The sequence below is a fragment of the Bubalus bubalis genome, chromosome 6 (assembly GCF_019923935.1).
Source record: "Bubalus bubalis isolate 160015118507 breed Murrah chromosome 6, NDDB_SH_1, whole genome shotgun sequence".
Taxonomy (NCBI): domain Eukaryota; kingdom Metazoa; phylum Chordata; class Mammalia; order Artiodactyla; family Bovidae; genus Bubalus; species Bubalus bubalis.
The window spans coordinates 30162061-30172488 of record NC_059162.1 but is presented as its reverse complement, the minus strand read 5'-3'; the positions used below and the strand labels follow the sequence as shown (position 1 = coordinate 30172488).

Sequence of the window (10428 nt, the reverse complement as noted above, 5' to 3'; positions counted from 1 at the left end):
AAGCATATCTTTGAGAAGACCTGAAGTTCAGCATGTCTGGAATACAAACGAGAAGAGAAAATGGTGAGAGAAGAGTTTGAAATGGTAAAGAAAGGACAATTTTATGAAGACCAGTATGCTCCTTCTGAAGAAATTTGTGTGCCATTCTGAATGCTTCCCTGGTGGCTCAGATGGTAAAGAACCCACCTGTGGAAGACCTGAGTTCCTTCCCTGGGTTGGGAAGACCCCTACAAAAGGGAACAATTACCCACTCCAGTATTCTTGCCTGGAGAATTACATGGAAGAGGAGTCCATGGAAGAGGGCTACAGTCCATTGGGTCACAAAGATTTGAACATGACTGAGAGACTTTCACTCTCACTGAGAGCAACAAAGACCTACTATGAGATCCCTTTTAGTAAATTTCTTATTATTCACACAAATTAAACTTGTCTTTTGGGTCCCATATGTATTATACTGGGTTGCAAACTAGATCTGTCTCTGGTTCAAAAAATGCTGGTTAAAGACAGAATATGGGGACAGTTAAATGTTGCTCTCAAACGTGCACTTAATTTCGGTTTATATGAATAGAAGATACAGGAATGAAGAAAGCAGGGTAAACCCCAGACTTGAAATTGTCTTCTGAAATGTAATAGGAAAAATGACAAATAATAAGATTAACTGTTTGTATTCATCCATAACAGGGATAGAATCTGAAACAGTTTTTAAAAGAGATTCTCCTTGGACAAATGGGAAAACATTTCCCCTATGTTAAAATCAAAACAAAAAATTCAACAGGAAACCCCCATCTTAAATTACCAATGGGCAGCTACATTGCTTTGGGAAAACACAAATTCTAATCCCAGTGGCAAGATGTATTGTCAAAATAACAAGATTGTACTCATAGGCAACACAAATGCACCGAGTTTTAAATCCTGCTTCTGCCACTTTCTGTCACTTTCGCCTCTCATTCCTCACGTCTGGTTTTTCCCCAGTGCTGTTGTGCGAAAAACAAGCTGTCTTCACATCAGATTCTAGAAGTGGGACTTTAAAAAAAGCAGCTGATGACATAGATCCTTTGATTATACGTAGGGAGATAAGTAAACAGCTTATTATTTTAGTGGAGCAAAAAATTTGAGTATAGAGCATGTTCTTTTCCACACAAATGACAACAGTGAAAATGGGTTTCAGGATGTCATCGTGGCTACAACATCCTGAGAACGATGGACTAGGAAAGCATTCTGTCAGATTCACTGTAAAAATAGCCCAGTGTCTAGATGGATGATTGATGACAGACAAATGGATATTGACTCAGTGCAATAACCATGTAATAAATGCCTACTATGCTCAGAGGGAATACAAAAGGCAATAAGAAGCATGTGGTATGTAACCCTCAGTGGAGCGGCAACCATATCCTATTATCAATTTGGCTTTGAAAAGATTAAGTAAAGTATCTATAGAACTGTATGCTAAGGCAGAAATTTTCTGGTACAGGAGAGGTTCAATCTAAGCATTGTGAAGGGTGTAGGATCACTTTTTGTCAGAGGGTTCAAAATGGTTTTATGGAGGAAGATGCATTTGAGATGGTTTTTGGAGGATGGGAAGAATTTTTATCAGAGGGGTACATGCATTTCAAATAAAGAAAGCTTGGGTTTTGGAAACAGATGAATGGGTTCATATTGAGATCTATCACTTAATAGCTATGTGATTTAGGAATGCCTATAACTCCCTATAACAATATTTTTGTCTGTTAAAATTGGGTAATAGTTCTTACCTCATTCTGTTGTTCAACTGATGAAGCGTAAAGTGCTTAATGCAATGCCTGGATGTAGCGCCCTATACATTGCAGCTATTACTACGATTACTAAAAGCAGAAAATCTCACAAAAGGGGGAAAGTATGTAGTCTGTACTAGTTGAAGGGGAGAACACTAAAGACTGGAGTTAAATGCTCTGATCATGTTATAGGCAATTTTGGATGTCAGGCTGAGGAGTCTGAGCTTACACCAGTAAGCAAACAAACCTTTGATTTTGCCTTCTCCTCCTCCTCCTTATTCTTCTCTTCCCCTCTCCCTTTCCTCCCCTCCTCCTTCTTTTTATTTCTTCTTCTTTCTTCCTCTTTTCCTTTCTAGATCAAAATTGACTTTTACATTAAATAAGCCATATGTGGAGTGAACAATGGGTTCAAAGTAGGAGAACGAGAGACTGGCATCAAGATGACTAGTTGGCATGCATAAAAATAACTTGGAGAAACAAATGAATTCCTGAGTGTGGTGCAGTAGGAAAGAATACGAAAGATAGGGAGTTGCTCTTGGGCCTTTGAAATACTGAGCATGGTAGGATCATTGTGGAGACATGGAGACACAAGTTGGAGGAACAATGGCTTAGGAAAGAAAATGGGGAGCAGACCCTGCCCCCAGCCCACTGAGTCAACAGGAGGTAGGGAAAGGAACAGGGTCCAGAGAGAATTGCAAGGGAGGCCCTGGAATCTTAAGACCAAATACATTTTCCCACAGTATAATGTTGGTTGGAAACAAAAGTCAGAGGTGTTGGGGGTGAGGGAGAAAGGGCAAGTGAAGGGAATCTAGACTGAGACAAGGCTGAGCTACTAATGGGTGATTTGGTGGAAAGAGATAAGGATGGGGAGGCGTGTGCCCACATTAGTGAAACAGTAGCATCAAAGCTACCGAGATTGTTAAAAGGATGTGTTAGAACCGGGAAGGGGGTCCGGTCAATGCAGTAGAATTTAGTTAACAGAGAAGTTTGCAACTCACTTGCCATAGGGTTCCAACTACTTTATTTGTATCCACGAAATTCCTTCCTCTAGAGATAGATGGTGGACATGATTAGATGGCTGATTCACAATTTCGTCTGGTCTGGGTCCCACCTTTGTTAAATCCCTTCACTGGAGTTATGATGTCATTCAACAGTCTGCTTTCAACTCTCTAGAGACTGCTTTAGGCTTTCTAAGTTGTTCCACTTCTCCTGCAAATGAGGTCAGAAATAGAAGCCACTAAACACCTCAACAACATGAGTAGATAGAAAAGGAGTGGCCCCTAGAGAAATAGGTCAGTAGATAACAGACACCAAGAGGTAATAGATATTTGCTGTAGAATCAGGTCATTTGTGAGAACCCATGTTGAACCAACAGGAAAGACACTTAGTAAATTTGCTCACAACTCCTCAGAACCTATTAGTGATGTAGAACCCTGGACATCACGGAATTCTCCAATGTATGAACCCTGAATTCTGGTGCATACTGTAGTGACAGACATCTGTAGAAAGAAAGGGATACGAAAATGACTTTCTGTATATTTTAAATAATAGGAATGAAATAGATTTTATGTATCAAGCACTGTGTTAGATTCTGGGGATATGAAATATTTGTAAGTAAGAAATTGTCTCCATTCTTTGTAGCTTCCATTCTGGTGGGCTTCCTTGCCAAATGCAGAGAGAGAGAGCAGAAACAAAATCACCACCAATATAAGCAAGTTCAGTTCAGTTGCTCAGTCGTGTCCGACTCTTTGCGACCCCATGAATCGCAGCACACCAGGCCTCCCTGTCCATCACCATCTCCCGGAGTTCACTCAAACTCACGTCCATCGAGTCAGTGATGCCATCCAGCCATCTCATCCTCCGTCGTCCCCTTTTCCTCCTGCCCCCAATCACTCCCAGCATCAGGATCTTTTCCAGTGAGTCAAATCTTCGCATGAGGTGGCCAAAGTACTTGAGTTTCAGCTTCAGCATCAGTCCTTCCAAAGAAATCCCAGGGCTGATCTCCTTCAGAATGGACTGGCTGGATCTCCTTGCAGTCCAAGGGACTCTCAAGAGTCTTCTCCAACACCACAGTTCAAAAGCATCAATTCTTCGGTGCTCAGCCTTCTTCACAGTCCAACTCTCACATCCATACATGACCGCTGGAAAAACCATAGCCTTGACGAGACGGACCTTTGTTGGCAAAGTAATGTCTCTGCTTTTGAATATGCTATCTAGGTTGGTCATAACTTTTCTTCCAAGGAGTAAGCGTCTTTTAATTTCATGGCTGCAGTCACCATCTGCAGTGATTTTGGAGCCCCCCAAAATAAAGTCTGACACTGTTTCCACTGTTTCCCCATCTATAAGCAAAATTACCTATAAAAGAAAGAAAAACATGGAACCCATGAAGAACCAGGCCCTGCATCAAATACAGATCAAGGAATACTAGGTTTACAGTGAAGCAGAACTGCTCTCTTAGAAGCAGGAATGTGTTGCATGTAAGGAAATATATCCACATGGAAAGCTGCTTTTTAAGGTGACACAAATGAGTCTTAATGTAAGGAAAATCAGGCACATCTTGTTGGAGATAGCAGCTATTTGGCATTTCAACAACTGAACAGAAGTTCTAAAGTTCCTCTTGCCTGCAAGGTAAATATTGCCTTTCTCTGCACCAGGCACGGCAGGTGTTGTTCTAGAGCCCATCCTAAAGAGCAGAGCCAGCAACACCAATGAGTTCAAGTCTTTGAGGCCAACTTTCTGATGGAGCCTTGCCCTGTTGCCCAGGTGACAGGGGAGGGAGGGAGGGAGGAAAACGAAGGAAGGATGGTAAGCTTTTTTCCCCTTGTCCTCAGAAGTCTTTTCTCCCTCCCATTATGCTTGAGGACAGGGAGTATCAGATAAGAAGAAAGCCTTTGGAAAACAAACAGCCTGTCTTTCAGTATCATACCCTTTTTGCGGGGTCAGGCTCTAAGGAATCCTGATGTCCTGACATTCTGTACTTTTGATTGTCACTGTTTGTCCTAGTCCAAAGAGATGTTGCTCCTTCACTGTATCTCTTCTGAGAATCAGGTAACATTTGTTACTTGAATCCACAGGAAAATAAGGCTTGTTATTGCAACACTTTACCTAGTGGCAAACTCAATGAGTTTGTGATTTTCAGGAGGTATCTGTAATCCTCTCAGCACAGTGATGAATGAATCTTTCAATAATGGATGTGATATGAAAGCATTCTTCTTGATACATATGCAGAAAACACAGTAGTTCTTGAAATTTTTCCTTGAAAGAAAAATATAGGTTAACCCATGATATTAGTGTTTGCAAATGTATGACAAGGATTAAAATCTCTTAAGAGTAGTGGTAAAAGGTAAACTGGTAATAAGGAGCAAAATTCACTTATAGGACTATTCAAATTAATCAAGAAGAAATTTTACAATAAGAATGTAAACTAGCCTCCCAAAGGCAGTAATAAAATTATATTCTTGTAAACATTCAAGAATAGTTAGTCATGGTATCATGAATATTCAGCAAGGACAATCCATCACCGAGAAAACAAGGATGGGATGGAGAATGCTATGACCTAGTCTTCTGATCTTCAGTTTTAGGATTGTATCAGCTTTTAAAATGGCATCTCCTTTGCTCACATTTAAAAGAAGTCAGCAGCCAAATTCTACTCAAAACCAAAGCAAAACAAAAAATTTGAAATGCTCAGATATTCTTTCAGAGGGTACATGTAGGCTGCAACCTTGTTATCACTATCCAACAAAACATAGCTCTCCCCAGAGGGTAACAGTAGTTTAGGACTTTACACTGATAAGAGGATATAACTTTTCCTGAGAAAAGCATAAACATAGAAATTACTTGTATTTAAATGGAATCACGATACAGTGCAATGAATTTGTATTATCTTGGCACTGTTTCCAAAGCTTTCGATTTTCTTCAAGATTTCTGTGTCCTGTCTTAAAACTGCGTTTTCCTATACACGTTCTCGTCCATTTCACCAAACAGCATCATTAACCAGTGCTCCTGGATATAATACAGCGGAAGACAGCAATGGCAGAGAGTGTCTGTCTGCTGTGTGTCAGTGGCAGAAGAACTGAGATTTTAAAAAATAAACTCTTTATTTTGCAAATCTAATATTTACAGAAAAGTTTCAGAGATACTACAGAGTTGTCATACCCTTCACCCGGCTTCCCTTATTGTTAACACCTTCCATTTCCACAGTGCATTTGTTAAATCTAAGAAACCAATGTTAGCACATTACTATTAGCTGAACTAATGGCACCCCACTCCAGTACTCTTGCCTGGAAAATCCCATGGATGGAGGAGCCTGGGGGGCTGCTGTCTATGGGGTTGCACAGAGTCGAACACGACTGAAGTGATTTAGCAGAGCAGAGAGACTTTGTTTGGATTACACCAGTTTTCTGTCAATGTCCTCTTTCTGATTGAGGATCCAATCCAGGGAACGACATTGCACTTAGCTTTCATGTATGCACTGTCTCTTTTCATTGTGACAGTTTCTCAGTCTTTTCTTGTTTTCTAATCTTGATGGCTTGGGGAGTTTTGGCCAGGCATTCTGTAGAGTGCCCCTTGGTTTGGCTTCATCTGACTTTTTTAAATGATTAAACTGGAGATACAGGTTTGGAAAAGAGTCCCACAGAGGTGAAGTGTTCTTCAGTGATCCTTACGACATCTCTGAAGCTGTTAATCTTCATTGCTTGGTTAGGACGATGCTTGCTGAGTTGCTCCACTGTAACATTACTATTTTCCCCTTTCCATACTCTATTCTATGAAAGCAAGTCATTAAATCTAGCCCACATTCACGGGGAGAAGGGGGTTTGTTTTGCAAATACATTCTTTATATGAAAAATTTGAATGTAATATAGCTCCTATCTTTCATTCAACTTCAATTCAATAAACTTTTAGGATACCACGAAGAGAAATGTTTCAGAGATTTATATAGCAACAATTGTAATGCCTAGAAGTAGCTGTGGGTATTACCATCTTATGGAAAGACACAAACCTTAATCCTTGCAATGATTATAGATACTAAGAGATGGTTATCTTTACCTTACCTGAGTTGTTATTAAAACAATTGCTTATTTTTCTAAGCTCTTTTTAGCATCTGATGAAATCCTCAGATGAATTTTCTTCTGAGATTGAACATGCTACAATGCAAATTGTACACAAGCTCAAAATTCATCTTCATAAAATCGTACTCTGGGGTCACACAACATGCAAATGCACAAGCCAAGAATGCTATTTGTCTGCATAAATGAATTACTCTCTTTCAGTGGTCAAGTATTAATAAATTTTCTCAGAGGCATCCAACTTACTAAATAGCTTGCTACCTTACGTGTAAAGGCTTTCTGGTTTATCATTTTCATTAGGATCTCTGGCTTCAAGCCATCTTTCTAAGTGTTTTTATTTTCAATTACTGGTTGTTGTTTTTTTCCATTCTACTGCCTTTCCTTAACTTTTGAGTAATATTTGAGTTGGCACAACTTACATAGCAGGCAACAAGATGAAAATGTGTTCTGTTCAATTTAAAGGAATTATGTGACCATCTTGCAGATCTGTAATTAAGGTCTTAGATTAGTTACATTTTCTTAATTTGGTAATTTTTATCTATCTTTGTCCTCATCAAATTACGTCATTATAAAGATATAGTTATAGCAATTAGAAATGCAAATAAACAAGATAAATTTTTTTACTCAGGTTTTATTTACTCTTTTTTCCCCCAACATTTACTGATAACTTAAGACAATATGCTAGATGTTGGGGGAGGAGAAATGATGAAAGTTTACTATCTAGTAAAGAAGCTCAAATGTGTATAAAATTTATTATAAGAAAGAAAACATTACAGAGAAGAGGTACAAATAAAAATGTATCAAAAACAGAAAGCAGTGAGAAGCCATGGAAGGTTTTTAATAAGCAAACGACAAAACCAGAGGTGTATTAATGCTTTAGAAAACTTAATTCAGTAGCATTGTATTGGATGAGTTATAGTGGTAGGAATAAAGAGAAGGAGGATGGAGAGGGGAGAGGCTGGGGCAAAGAGATGAATAGGAAACTATTAATATTAAAGAGATCACATGAACTAGGGTTGGCAGTAGAAATAAAGAAAAGATGTGGATCCAAGAAATACTGCAAAAGCAAAACTAAGAAGTCATGGCTACAAACTGAATATGGGAAATGAAGGATGGGAAAGATTCAAATGAAATTTTGATTCTTCAAGAAAGGAAATGTGGGGCCAGCAATAAAAACATAGAAGGAGCATTTCCTATTTTTTATTTGTATTCCTTTGCAACATTTTTTTTCACAACGTATTCTATATGCATTGAAAGCTAGCCTACTACATTAGAAGATTTTCTTGTCTTTATGTTTCTCTTATGATTCACTCATTATAGCAGCCTCTACTTCTTTCTAGAATAAGTTGCAATATAAATAAATGAATATGCATTCATTATACTTGATTATATAATTGTGCTTCCCTCTCAGCAAATGTCTCAAGGTAGTAATGTAATGGCTTCTCATCATAACTAAAATCTAGGCTTTTTTTTTTAAGGAAATTTTTTTTGTTATTCTTTTTTATTAATTTTTTTAATTGAAGGATAATTGCTTTACAGAATTTTGTTTTTTTCTGTCAAACCTCAACATGAATCAGTCGTAGGTACACATATATCCCCTCGCTTTTGAAGCTGAAGGAATATTTTTTAGTTATATTGTGTTTATTATACATTTTATAACATTTAATGCTTTCTTAGCATTAAGAAGTAGCTTTAGGGAATTCCCTGGTGGTCCAGTGGTCAGGACTCTTCCATGGAAGGGGGAACAGGTTTGATTTCTGGTCAGGGAACTAAGATCCCACATGCCATACAGAATAGCCATAAATAAATAAACAAATAAAGATTTTTTTTTTAAAGTAGCTTCTGACAGAAAGGAATTTTCTCATTTTAATTTGGAGTCAGACTAATAAGTATCCTATTTTCTTTTAAACAAGTATTAGTGACATTTTTCAGGAACCAAGCCATGATTGATACTTATCCCTTTTAAATCAAATTGCTTCTCATTTCCGTGCTAACATGGTATGAAATTTTTAATATCAGCGATAACAACACAAGCATCACTAACACTTACTGATTCATTATGTTCAGGGCATTGTTCCAAGCGTCTTTAACTCCTCAGAGTAACCCTTTGTGGTAGGTGCTTTTAGAATCTCATTTTACAGACAAGACACAAAGAATTAAAGTAACCTATACAAGTTTACATGACAAGTAACTATAGGAACCAGAATTTGAACTCACGCAGTCTGCTCGACAGCTCTGTCCTCCACCACGTTGCCTGTGTGTAAAAGTCAAGTTAGCCCAGCCTTACACGTCTCTTAAATTTTCCTGAAGTTGGGTCTATTTTAGTAGGGAAAAGAAAAAAGCCTCTAATGGCCACTGGGATTCTCGGAAACCTTAATCATCAAGAGTCTGCAAAAACATAATTCCCTACACACCAAGACATTTGATTCAATAATTTTAAAATACTTACTTCCTGTGGATAGCTATAGGAAAGAAGAGTTCTTTATGTGTATTTAATCTGAAAGTAATAGAAAGGGAAAATAAATGAGGATGAGTTGATTTTCAAGCAATAAAGCTATTTGAGAGTTAGAAAGGTAAATCAGATGTCTGAGTTTCATTACCACAGCAAAATGGAATTCTGGGTGATGTGAGTCCATTGTTTTGGAATGAGGAATAAGAGGGTCAAAAGAGGAGGCTTTGTGGAAACATCGATCTTAGTAAAGGTTTTCCAGGATGGAATGTTGACAGCCCTCCTCATGGATACCTGGAAGGAACATAAATCATTTTCTAAATGCAAAAATATGAAAGGATGGAATTATTTCTGAAGATACTGAAGTCTGGAAGTATATTTCATCAGAAACTCATTTACCAAATGCCTTTATGGAAAATCTCTTCATAGATCACATATGCTGAAAAGATTACCTAACATATCAAAAATTTATCAAGTAAATGGGCCCTGAATCATGGGATCTTCATCTTTTATGCTGTTTTGCTTATTTTCTGCGCTTTACTGAGTTTAGACCATGAACTCAAGCAAAGTTAACACACTCATACTTGTGCACACACTCACACACACACAAACACACATGAATTATGTTTCTGAATTTTGGACAACATTAGGTAACTTAAGATGATTTTCCCAGTGGAACAAGATTAAATCTTTACTTCTAGTTTTTATTTTAATTTAAAATACCCCTTTATTAAATCGGATATGTCTGACACTTTTTCCTCCAAGGTTCCTAAAAGCTAAACAACTTTAAATGAAAATTATATTTTATTGAATATACACACAAACACAGAACAGGTTTAAAAATGGAAGTATTGCTCTATTATTTATCTGGAATCAGTCCTACTTAGAGATATCTAATTCTTTTGGCATTTTGCACATGGGTCAAAGGTCATATTACTTTGAAAGTAGGAACTTCTCCATCTAAAGCTGCCAAAGGATTTCATCCCAAGATAAATTTTATCCAAATTCCCAACGTTGCTATTTTCTGCAGTTCTCAAGAGGAGAGTGTTGAGGGATGGCAGAGTGGAGCCTTGTGTATTTTGGAAATTGCTTTAAAAGTGATGGAATCACGAATTAAATAAAACCAGTGAAGTGTCTTGCAGAGTCTTGTTCTAGGACAGTT

At 37.8% G+C, this 10428-nt stretch overlaps 1 long non-coding RNA gene across 1 annotated transcript; it reads right to left on the bottom strand.

Annotated features, from left to right (window-relative positions):
- Positions 1-2343: 2343 nt before the first annotated feature.
- Positions 2344-10333, bottom strand: LOC123334241. The gene is made up of 4 exons (XR_006552071.2): positions 9418-10333; positions 9267-9314; positions 4857-5006; positions 2344-3250 (listed from the first exon to the last, which is right to left on the bottom strand). It is a non-coding gene; the product is annotated as an uncharacterized LOC123334241 (long non-coding RNA).
- Positions 10334-10428: the final 95 nt, after the last annotated feature.